We start from the raw sequence: 10,325 nt of genomic DNA, 5'->3' as shown, positions 1-10,325 counted from the left end.
CTAAGGGCAAAACAAGTTGCGTAAGCGGAAGCAAGGAGCGGCGAGAGGCTGATAGGGCCGTTTCTCAAAGTAACAACCAATCAAAATGACAATTACGAATCTCCGGCCGTATAATCCCCCCTCCCCCCCGTGAACGACACTTTACGTCACTTCCTTTGTTCGGCGTCTTCCTTTTCCCGCCAAACTGTCACCAATCAGATGACGCCTTAATCAACACAGCACCCCGCCCCGCAAAATTCTTGCTTCGGCGACTCCGCCTCGTCATCGTGCGGCGCTTGCGCACTCGGTGACCTCGCCACGCTGTCTGCGAGGCACGTGGTGGGATTGCTAGTTCATTAGCAAAAAACCAAAACAGAACAAAACAAAAAGCCAGGTTGTCTTCGTTTGTTGGCATTCCCTCGTCCTGATTTTCCCCGGCGAGGCTGCAGTAACATACACCTCTCCCCCAGGACGCCCCTGCCCACCTCCTGTCCCCTCTGCCTCCCCGATTGTTTAAACCATCCTTCACGTAGCAGTGTTCTGTCCCTCCTGTAGAGAGAGCACGTCGGTCAGCTCCTTCGCTAGATTGTTAGGCTCCCTCATGCCTCACTTATTTTGGTAAAAAGTATGTATTGCTGCCTCTTTTGTTCCAAGTTATGTGCTGGTCAGTGGGATTCAACAGTGAATGAGATAGGTACGGTCCCTGGGTTTCTGGGCCATTTTATTTTTCTAAAACTGCAGCCACTGTCTTAAATACTTCACATTTAGCAACTCAATCCAGTGAAGTGGATGCCGCTACGGTCTCGGTTTTAACAAAGGAGGCAGCCGAGGCAACGAGATGCTAAGTGGTCTGATTGCATCCACCAGTGTAGTCGCTGTACCTTCCTGAACATTCTAGAATTGGGGCACAAACTCAAGTTGACATGTGAGTCAGGCAGGAAAACTGTAAATGTAGTAGGTTGGATAATAGAGGGGATTTTATTTATTTTTTTTTACTTTTTTTTTCTCCACAGTGACAAAAATAACCACACAAAATAAGGACGAATAGCAACTGACAAGGAATATGGTCTCAGTGGTGTCATCTATCTATATTTTTAGCAGACGCCAGAAATTTTGATTTTTGTCTAAAAAGTTCTGAATTTTAAGTGCGGGTAAATTTAAAAATTTAAAAACACCATGTGGGCCAGAGAAAAGGTATCTGTGGGGCAGACATAGCCTGCCTGCCACCCCTTACCTATGGAAATTCTGTAAACCTCCAAATCGAGATACAGCCAAGGACAGAAACCTGAGGCAAACATGAGGACGTTGTTATATTCAGGGTAAGGTGACTGAAATTTACACAGTGTAACAAATAAGAGCATATTTATGATATATAGGATAAAATGTTTGAAATTAAGAGGATTCTGGGAAATCTAAGATGTGGATTTGCTCGGGGTAATTGGTTCATTTGGGGTTCGATTAGTTATAAATTCAGCTGAGACAATCATACATTTAAGAATGAAGGAAATTATGGCAGGGCTTGTATAAAGAGTGTGACCAAAATTAAGGAGAGGGGGCAAGAACCTGCAGCCCACATTGACCTTTCTTTTCCATAGAGATTTATATCACCGTATTTGTGGGATAGATGGTGGGGAGATCTTTTACCTGTGACCCCACTTTCAGAGTTAGAGCTTCTTCTCTGTTCCCTGCTAAAGATTCCCCTAGGAGTTAAAAAGGATGTGTAACAAGTATTTTCTTATATAGGCTTGCCAAGGCTGAAGCTATCTGGTATCCAGGATGAGAGTGCTGGTAGTCCTATGTATTGTTTGAAGTTTTAATAATAATAAAAAGTTTTCAAAGAGAGAGAAAAAAAAACCCACCAAAGAATATAAATGAAATGAAAATGTCTTAATTAAAATACTTCACAATGCAAAACATCGAAATAAGATTAATTAATTTCCTGTTTAATTTTCTCTACAATGAGATTTACTCACTTCTAATTTTTTTCATTTTTAATTTTACTAAGTCATTTTTATGTGAGTCAATTCTTTCCTGGACAATTTTTAAAAAGATTTTTATTTATTTATTCATGAGAGACACAGAGAGAGGTAGAGACATAGGCAGAGGGAGAAGCAGGCTCTCTTCAGGGAGCCTGTTGCGGGACTGGATCCTAAGACTCCAGAATCATGCCCTGAGCTGAAGGCTGACACTCAACCATGGAACCACCCGAGCACCCATGGGCAAATTTTCTAAGGAGTGCTTAATTCATCATTCAAATTTGATCCGTACAAATGTTACTGGTATTTCACATCTGCCACTGTAGTTTTATGGGTGCTCATTATTTCTATCAAGTACAGTTTGATCCAGGGGACTTTTTGAAGCTTTCAATATTATATACATTTGATTTTCTTTTTTTAAGATTTTATTTATTTGTTTTTTTAAGATTTTATTTATTTATTCATAGAGACACACACAGAGAGAGAGGCAGAGACACAGGCAGAGGGAGAAGCAGACTCCATGCAGAGAGCCTGACGTGGGACTCGATCCAGGGTCTCCAGGATCACGCCCTGGGCTGCAGGCGGCGCTAAACCGCTGCGCCACCGGGGTTGCCCTACATGTGATTTTCTAATTGTGTGTGTGTGTGTAAGACAATTTTATTGGGTACAGTAGCCACTTTCAGTTTTATATTGTACTGATTACTTCTACCAGTAATAATCAGTATGAATTGGATAATACTGATAGAATTTTTTAAAAGATTTTATTTATTTATTCATGAGAGACACACAGAGAGAGGCAGAGACAGAGGCAGAGGGGGAAGCAGGTTCCATGCAGGGAGCCCAGTGTAGGACTCGATCCCGAGTCTCCAGGATCACGCCCTGGACTGAAGGTGGCACTAAACTGCTGAGCCACCCGGGCTGCCCCGATAGAATTTTTTAAGGATTTATTTTTAACTTATCTCTACCTCCAACATGAGACTTGAACCCACAACTCCAAGATCAAGAGGTTCGTGCTCTATCGACTGACCCAGCCAGGTGCCCCCTACAGAATTATTTCAGTATCAGAGAGGCCTTTTTATGTGGCAGAGCACCCACAACTATTTCATGCTCTATCTATTCAAGTCTTACAGCTAATAAAACTTGAAATCAATCTTTGGAATATTTAAACATTGTTTACAAAATTAATTAAACATCCTGGGATCCCTGGGTGGCTCAGCGGTTTAGTGCCTGCCTTCAGCCCAGGGCTTGATCCTGGAGTCCCAGGATCGAGTCCACTCCCACGTCCAGCTCCCTGCAGGGAGCCTGCTTCTCCCTCTGCCTGTGTCTCTGCCTCTCTCTCTCTGTGTCTCTCATGAATAAATAAATACAATCTTAAGAAAACAATTAAACATCCTTAAATTTTTAAACCTCAAAGTTTTGGTATGGCTGATTCTTCTGAGTACTTTAAATCCCTTAAAGAACAGACAAAATATTAAAAAAATGATGTTTTCTTGTGAGGCTAATGTTGTTTAAGCTTCAGAACTCCTAGTCCTCACTCTCTTCCAGGGCCCCTTCTTTTGTCTGGATACATATTTACTTTCATACTTTAGCATTCTTTTTCTTACATACATAAAATACACAAATTGTATTTTATTTTTTAACTTTTTTTTTTTTTTTTTTAAGTAATCCCTACACTCAGCATGTGTCTCAGACTCAAGATCTGAGATCAAGAGTTGTATGGTTTACCTGAACCAGCCAGGTACCCTGGGGCATACAAATTGTATAAGCCTTAGGTCCCACAGAATCTGGATCCTCCCGCTGCCCCCCCCCCCTTGCTTCCTTGGATCACTGCTTTATTTATTTTGTTATCCTCTTAGAGTTTCTATAAGAGACTATTTTTATTCCTCTCTGGGCTTTCAAAAATCCCATCAGACTGAAAAGAAAAAGAAATGTCATCTTAGTCCAGTTGAAGTTATTGGATCTGGGTCTTTAATCAATCAGTTCTTGGTCAGGACTCAAGACTTGCTTGTGCCAGTGCCAGAAGGCTGTCAGCACAGGCCATGCATGATCTTCTTTTTGTTACGTCTCTAAGACTTTTCAAGTCATACCTCCACATAGGTTTTAGTTTTTTTTGTAACTTTATGTCTTTCCTCAAAATCATGGGTTGTCCATCTAACTTGGGCAGCATTATATAACTCACTGTCCTGTTTGATAGCACTGATGGGGACTTTCACATTTTTGAAAATTCATGTATTCCTATTAATACATTATTTTGTTATATTAATAGGACCACCTGAAGGCTTCACTTCTTAGAAGAGGAAGTGAGTTCTGTGGAGTTAGCAGGATTTGAGGATGGTCAGCTAATTGGCTCTTGTTGTCCTCACCTACTTACCCATTCTGCCCACAGTTCCCTTTGTCTGAACTATTCGGCTCCTTACAGTCCTGTGAGTTTCATCCCTTATCCAGGTGGGAACAAGTACACATGTATACTTCATGAATAGACATCTAACTAATAAAAGAAGCAAAGTACTCATATGTGTTAACATTACTTATTAAGATTAAAAAGTTAGAGGGCACTTGGCTGGCTGAATCAGTAGACATGTGGCTCTTGATCTCCGGGTTGTGAGTTCAAGCCCCATGTTGGGTGTAGAGCTTACTTAAAAGAGAAAAAAAAAAAAAAAAAGGAAAAAGGTTAAACATATTCTATAATAGTCACTATTTTTTTTAAAGATTTTATTTATTTATTCATGATAGACAGAGAGAGAGAGAGAGAGAGGCAGAGACACAGGAGGAGGAAGAAGTAGGCTCCATGCAGGGAGCCCGACGTGGGACTCGATCCCGGGTCTCCAGGATCGTGCCCAAAGGCCGGCACCAAACCGCTGAGCCACCCAGGGATCCCCCTATAATAGTCACTATTCTTGCACTATTCTTTGTGCGTTTCAACCAGTTTTTGTACTCTTTTTCTAATTGGGACTTTCTTATTTGGGTTGTCATTGTGAACTCATGGCCTTTCACAGATTTAACTTTTCCAGTAACCTTGGCAGCAACAATAATAAAATAATCATCATATTGTTACCGATGCCACGGTTGCCGCATCTTAGCTGGTGAAAGGTAAGTTCCTTTGTCCTGTCAGTGCTGCTAATGCTATTTATAGCCTTTTGGCTTTCTGACAACAGGAGAGGATGTTCCAATGCCACAATGCCATACAGTCTGATTTTTTTCTTCTTCCTCCAAGCCATGGACTCAGCGTCCCTCCTCTGGGTGGAAAACAGAACACATGAGCCTTTTGAGAGTTGTCTGTGGGTGGGGGCTGCTGCTCTTGGAGTCCTCTTAGTAATCACTCAGCAATGACAATAGTTAATTTTTTAAAAGATTTTACTGATTCAATTGAGAGAGAGCACGAGTGGGGGGGAGCAACGAGGCAGGGGGAAAGGGAGAGGGAAAAGCAGGCTCCCCGTTGAGCAGGGAGCCCAATACAACAAGGGGCTCTATCCCAGGACCCTGGGATCATGACTTGAGCTGAAGGCAGATGCTTAACCGACTGATCCACCTAGTGCCCCAACGATAGTTATTTTTTAAGGTTAGGAGTTTGCGTTTATTTTTCCAATTTAACATGGAGTGCTATTACCTTACATTTGTTACACTGGCAGATAATTTGTGGATAGCATTGCTTGTTTGTTTTAATCTTGAGGGGAGGGCATCCGATTGGCAGAGACTTAGAATCTGGGCATGTCGCTGGGTCAAAGGGCAGGATCAAAAGGTCCTGCTTTGGGACGCCTGGGTGGCTTAGCAGTTAAGTGTCTGCCTTTGGCTCAGGTCATGATCCTGGAGTCCTGGGATCGAGTCCCACATCGGGCTCCCTGAGTGGAGGCTGCTTCTCCCTCTGCCTTTGTCTCTGTGTCTCTCATGAATAAATAAACTCTTAAAAAAAAAAAAAAAAAAGGTCCTGCTTTATTCACTTAATCTTCACAACAGCCAAATGAAGTAAGCACTCTTAGCATCCTCATTTTACAGATGAGGAAACCGAGTTTCCCAGCCTTCTCCATACCATAGGCTCATGGGCAAAATAATGCTTATACAGCACACTGGATTAAATATTCAAGGCTGACAGGAGCCAAAGGTACAGGTTGACCAGTAGTCCCCATTTGCCCAGACTTTCCCAGTTTTAAAACTAAAAATATTTTGTCCTGGGAACACTTCCAGTCCCAGTCAAACAAGGTAGTTAGTCACTCTTGCAGAGGTGTCTGGCCAGGGGTCTCTGGCAGCCCCACAGCCAGCCTGCCTGGCTGACCTCTGGATGAATACCTCCTTGCTCTTGTAAACTTAGTGGTGCACTGCTGTGCCTGACCAAAGCTAGTAAAAAGAGGAGCCAGCATTGAACCCAGCCCTATGTGACTCCTGAGCCTAATGCTTAACCACAAGCATTGTCCTTCCGTGTTCCTTTATGCCCATCCCCTCAGCCTTGTCAGTACTGCTACCTCCTTAAATACTTAGCACTTTGATGTTGTCTTATCAAACCAACAGAGGTAAAAGGGGCTTATATTCACTTTTCTCAAAAATATTTGCAACTTTGAACTTTGAAGAGTGCCTCAGGAAGAGGAAGTGTGCCCCAAAAGAAAGATGGTAAGAGAGGTACCTACAAGGGGTTGACAGTGTCCTATCTGGATGTCATGCTAAGAATTTGATTTTTTTCCCCCTTGGCCCTGGAGAGCCACTGAATATTTTGGAGCAGAGGAGTTATGTGGTCACCTCCAGGTTTTGAGATGATCTCACTGGCTGAGTGAAGGAACAAGGACAGGCCAGGGGAGGCCAAGACTGGAGATAGGGTGGTCTATTAGGAGGCTGGTGGGCCTGCACCAGGGCAGGGAGTGAGAAAGAGAGGCAGAGTTAAGGCAGAACCATGGGAAAGGAAATGGTTGAAGAGGTCTGCAATTTATTAGTTTGTTCTTCACTCAGGCTTAATTACTCAACCATTCACTTATTCAACACATATTTATTTAGTGCCTATTATTTTTTTAAGATTTTATTTATTTATTCATAGAGATGCAGGGAGAGAGAGAGAGAGAGAGGCAGAGACACAAGCAGGCTCCATGCAGAGAGCCTGACGTGGGACTTGATCCAGGGTCTCCAGATCACGCCCTGGGCTGCAGGCGGCGCTAAACCGCTGCGCCACCAGGGCTGCCCTATTTAGTGCCTATTAAGTGCCAAGGGCTATGCTAACCTTGAACCGACTCTAGTTTTGAATCTGGGTGACAAGAGGAAACAGGTCAGGAATTCAAGAGCAAAAGCCAGCCTCTTTAGTGAAGATTTGGCCATGCTGAGTTTGACAGGTATGGCCAACTTCAGAATTTCTCTCTGGGATCTTTAAGAATCATCCATCACAAAAGCCCAGCTTAAGGACGCCTGGGTGGCTCTTTGAGTGTCTGCCTTTGGCTCAGGTCATGATCCGGGGGTCCTGAGTTTGAGTCCCACATCAGGGACTCTGTGGGGAGCCTGCTTCTCACTCTGCCTGTGTCTCTGCCTCTTTCTCTGTGTCTCTCATGAATAAATAAAATCTTAAAAAAAAAAAGCCAAGCTTAGATCAGACACAAATTATATGGTATACTTTGAGGCATTTCATGTTTCATTATGAGATAATTATTCTTTTGGATCAGTCATTGCTGCTGCAAAGGGAAAACTCAGGGAATTATTCTACGTTCTTTTCTTTTTTTTTTAAAGATTTTATTTATTCATGAGGGACAGAGAGAGAGAGAGAGAGAGAGAGAGAGAGAGGCAGAGACACAGGCAGTGAGAGAAGCAGGCTCCACGCAGGGAGCCTGACATGGGACTCGATCCCGGGTCTCCAGAATCACATCCTGGGCCGAAGGCAGGTGCTAAACTGCTAAGCCACCCAGGGATCCCTCTATGTTCTTTTCATGTTCTTGCTCCAAAACCTTCAGTGATCCCCCATGACCTATAGGAAAAAGCTTGAGGTCCCTTAGAATGGCATTCAAACTGGGCACCATCAGAGTTACAGTTTCACATTAATCTATATGGATTTTACTGAAGCCTATTTCTCTCAGTAAACTGTAAACTTTTTTTTTAAGATTTTTTTTTTTTTTTTTTGAGAGAGGGAGAGAGCATGGGTAAGGGAGAGGGGCAGAGGAAGAGACAAGCAGACTCCCTGCTGAGCAGGGAGCCCTAAAGCAGGGCTCAATCCCAGGACTCTGGGATCATGACCTGAGCCAAACACAGATACTTAACCAGCTGAGCTATCCAGGTGCCTCAAACTGTAAGCTATTTTTTGTCCATCATTGTATCACTAGCACTTGGCACTCAAATGTGTAAATGTAAGGAATGTGCTTATTCTAGAGTAACTGGACTGTCAGCATTCACAGATTCTATTATGGCCTCACTCTTGACCTTCTTGGACTCAGTGGACTTGAACCTCAAGACAACCACAGATAAAGGCTGGCTTCCCAGAGGCTCTGGGGCCTAGACAAAGGGCATCAGTCACCTGAGGGCCACCCCACACCTCCAAGGGCTTTGCTATTGGGGTGTTTGTGTTATAGGCATTGCTGAAATGAACTTTTACACAGAAACTTTTCTCTAAGAGTGATGGTGGGATTTTCTGGAGTTTATAGTTGCCAAGAATCAAATGAATGCTTTGGATAATATGAAGAAAAGGAGCTGTTTTGCACTTAAGAAGGCAAAGTCCTAACCTTTCAGATTTCTCTGCCTCACTTATCTCTTCCAGCAAACCCAGGTCCAGCAGGGGCTGAGTGAGGGCTGAAATACCCCCTGGCTTTGCTTTGAGCCCTAGCTGTGTCTCTCTGTGTCTGTCTGGGAGGAAGGCATCTTTTCGTAATTCACACAAAGGCCTGGAGGGGTGCCCTTTTCTACTTAAACAGATACCTTATTGGTTAGCAGGGGGTGACAGTGATGAGGGCCTTCTGGGCACATTGACCAAGATGCTGAGGTATTTAAAAGAAGCCTCTGGTGAGGCACCTAGGTGGCTCATTTGGTTAAGTGTCTGACTTTGGCTCAGGTCATGATCTCGAGGTCCTGGGATCAAGCCCTGCATTGGGCTCCCTGCTTAGTGGAGAGCCTGCTTCTCTCTCTCCCTCTGCTCCTCTTCCACCTGTACACGCACTCTCTCTACCAAATAAAATAATAAAAATCTTAAAATAAATAAATAAATAAAAAGAAGCTTCTGCCTCCAGTAAAAAGCCAAGTGAGACTCTAGCAGCCCCTGAGATGGGTTTATAAGGAGCTCCCAGGCCCCCTCAGAGCTCTCCACCTTGTTCCAGTTTCAAGCCTAGTCTTTACCAACTCCCTGCTCAGCCCTGGGGAGACGCCTACCCTAACCCCTTGCCTGCCCTCCTTCCCCACCAGTCCCATGGGTTACCTTCCATACATGCCTCCATGTGGCTTGGATACTGTCCAGTGGTTTTGAATCAGGCCATAGGCTCAGGTGCAAGAAGCCACACTGCCTTATTTTTGTTAAGTCAGCAGCACTTGGTCTCTGAGCCCTCTTCCTTCTGCATGGGCAGAAAGTTCACTCTTGGTGGTGATTTTGATGCCTTCCTCCATCTTGGGGTGACCCAGGGCCCTGAACACAGGCTGGACTTTGCTCCTCAGTTGTGTGTGGGCTCTCTTAAGAAACGAAATTCAACCTAGTAAATTTGAAGAACTGATTGGCTTCATCAGGCGACTCATGAATTTGGCAGCATCCATCAGGAAGTTCCACCAAGGAGCTCAGAGGAGGTGTTTTTATAGGAAGGAGGGTAGGGCAAGGAAGTTATTAGCAAAAGAAAAGAAAGGAGTATTTCAGGCAAGGTCATTTTTCCTTAGCGGGAAGAGCAGGAGTTCTGATCAACAGATTAGCTCGTCTTTCTTTGCAGGAAGGGTAGAGAGGGCCCACATGACAGATGACCTCATTGGTGCTAGCCAGAAAATTCCTGACTGACTGCTTAGGACTATGTTTCTGGGGAAGGTTAAAACTGCCATTAGGTTGCATATTGAGTCCCAGTTTGATGGCTTGGCCTAGTCTCAGTGACTCCATTTTGGCCTTGTATTTTCTTGTTGCTATTCTTTTTTTAAAGATTTTACTTAGGGAGAGGAAGTATGAGTCGGGGAGGGGCAGAAGGAGAGAGAGAACATCCTCAAGCAGACCCTGCACTGAGCCTGACATGGGGCTCCATCTCACCACACTGAGATCATGACCTGAGCTGAAATCAAGAGTCAGATGCTCAACTGACTGAGTCACTCAGGCGCCCCAGTGGTTTCCTTTTTGAAAGCCCCTTGATTGAGCTTGTGCAGTTACAGGGAGCCCGAGGTTCTCCTGCGACTCTGGACCCTGGGCTTTGCCAGGCCAAGAGCCTTGTTGATTCATTTGTGTCATGTCTGTCT

The sequence above is a fragment of the Canis lupus genome, chromosome 5 (assembly GCF_048164855.1).
Source record: "Canis lupus baileyi chromosome 5, mCanLup2.hap1, whole genome shotgun sequence".
In the NCBI taxonomy this organism is placed as follows: Eukaryota; Metazoa; Chordata; class Mammalia; order Carnivora; family Canidae; genus Canis; species Canis lupus.
The sequence above is the reverse complement of the archived record's forward strand: the minus strand, read 5'-3'. Positions refer to the sequence as shown.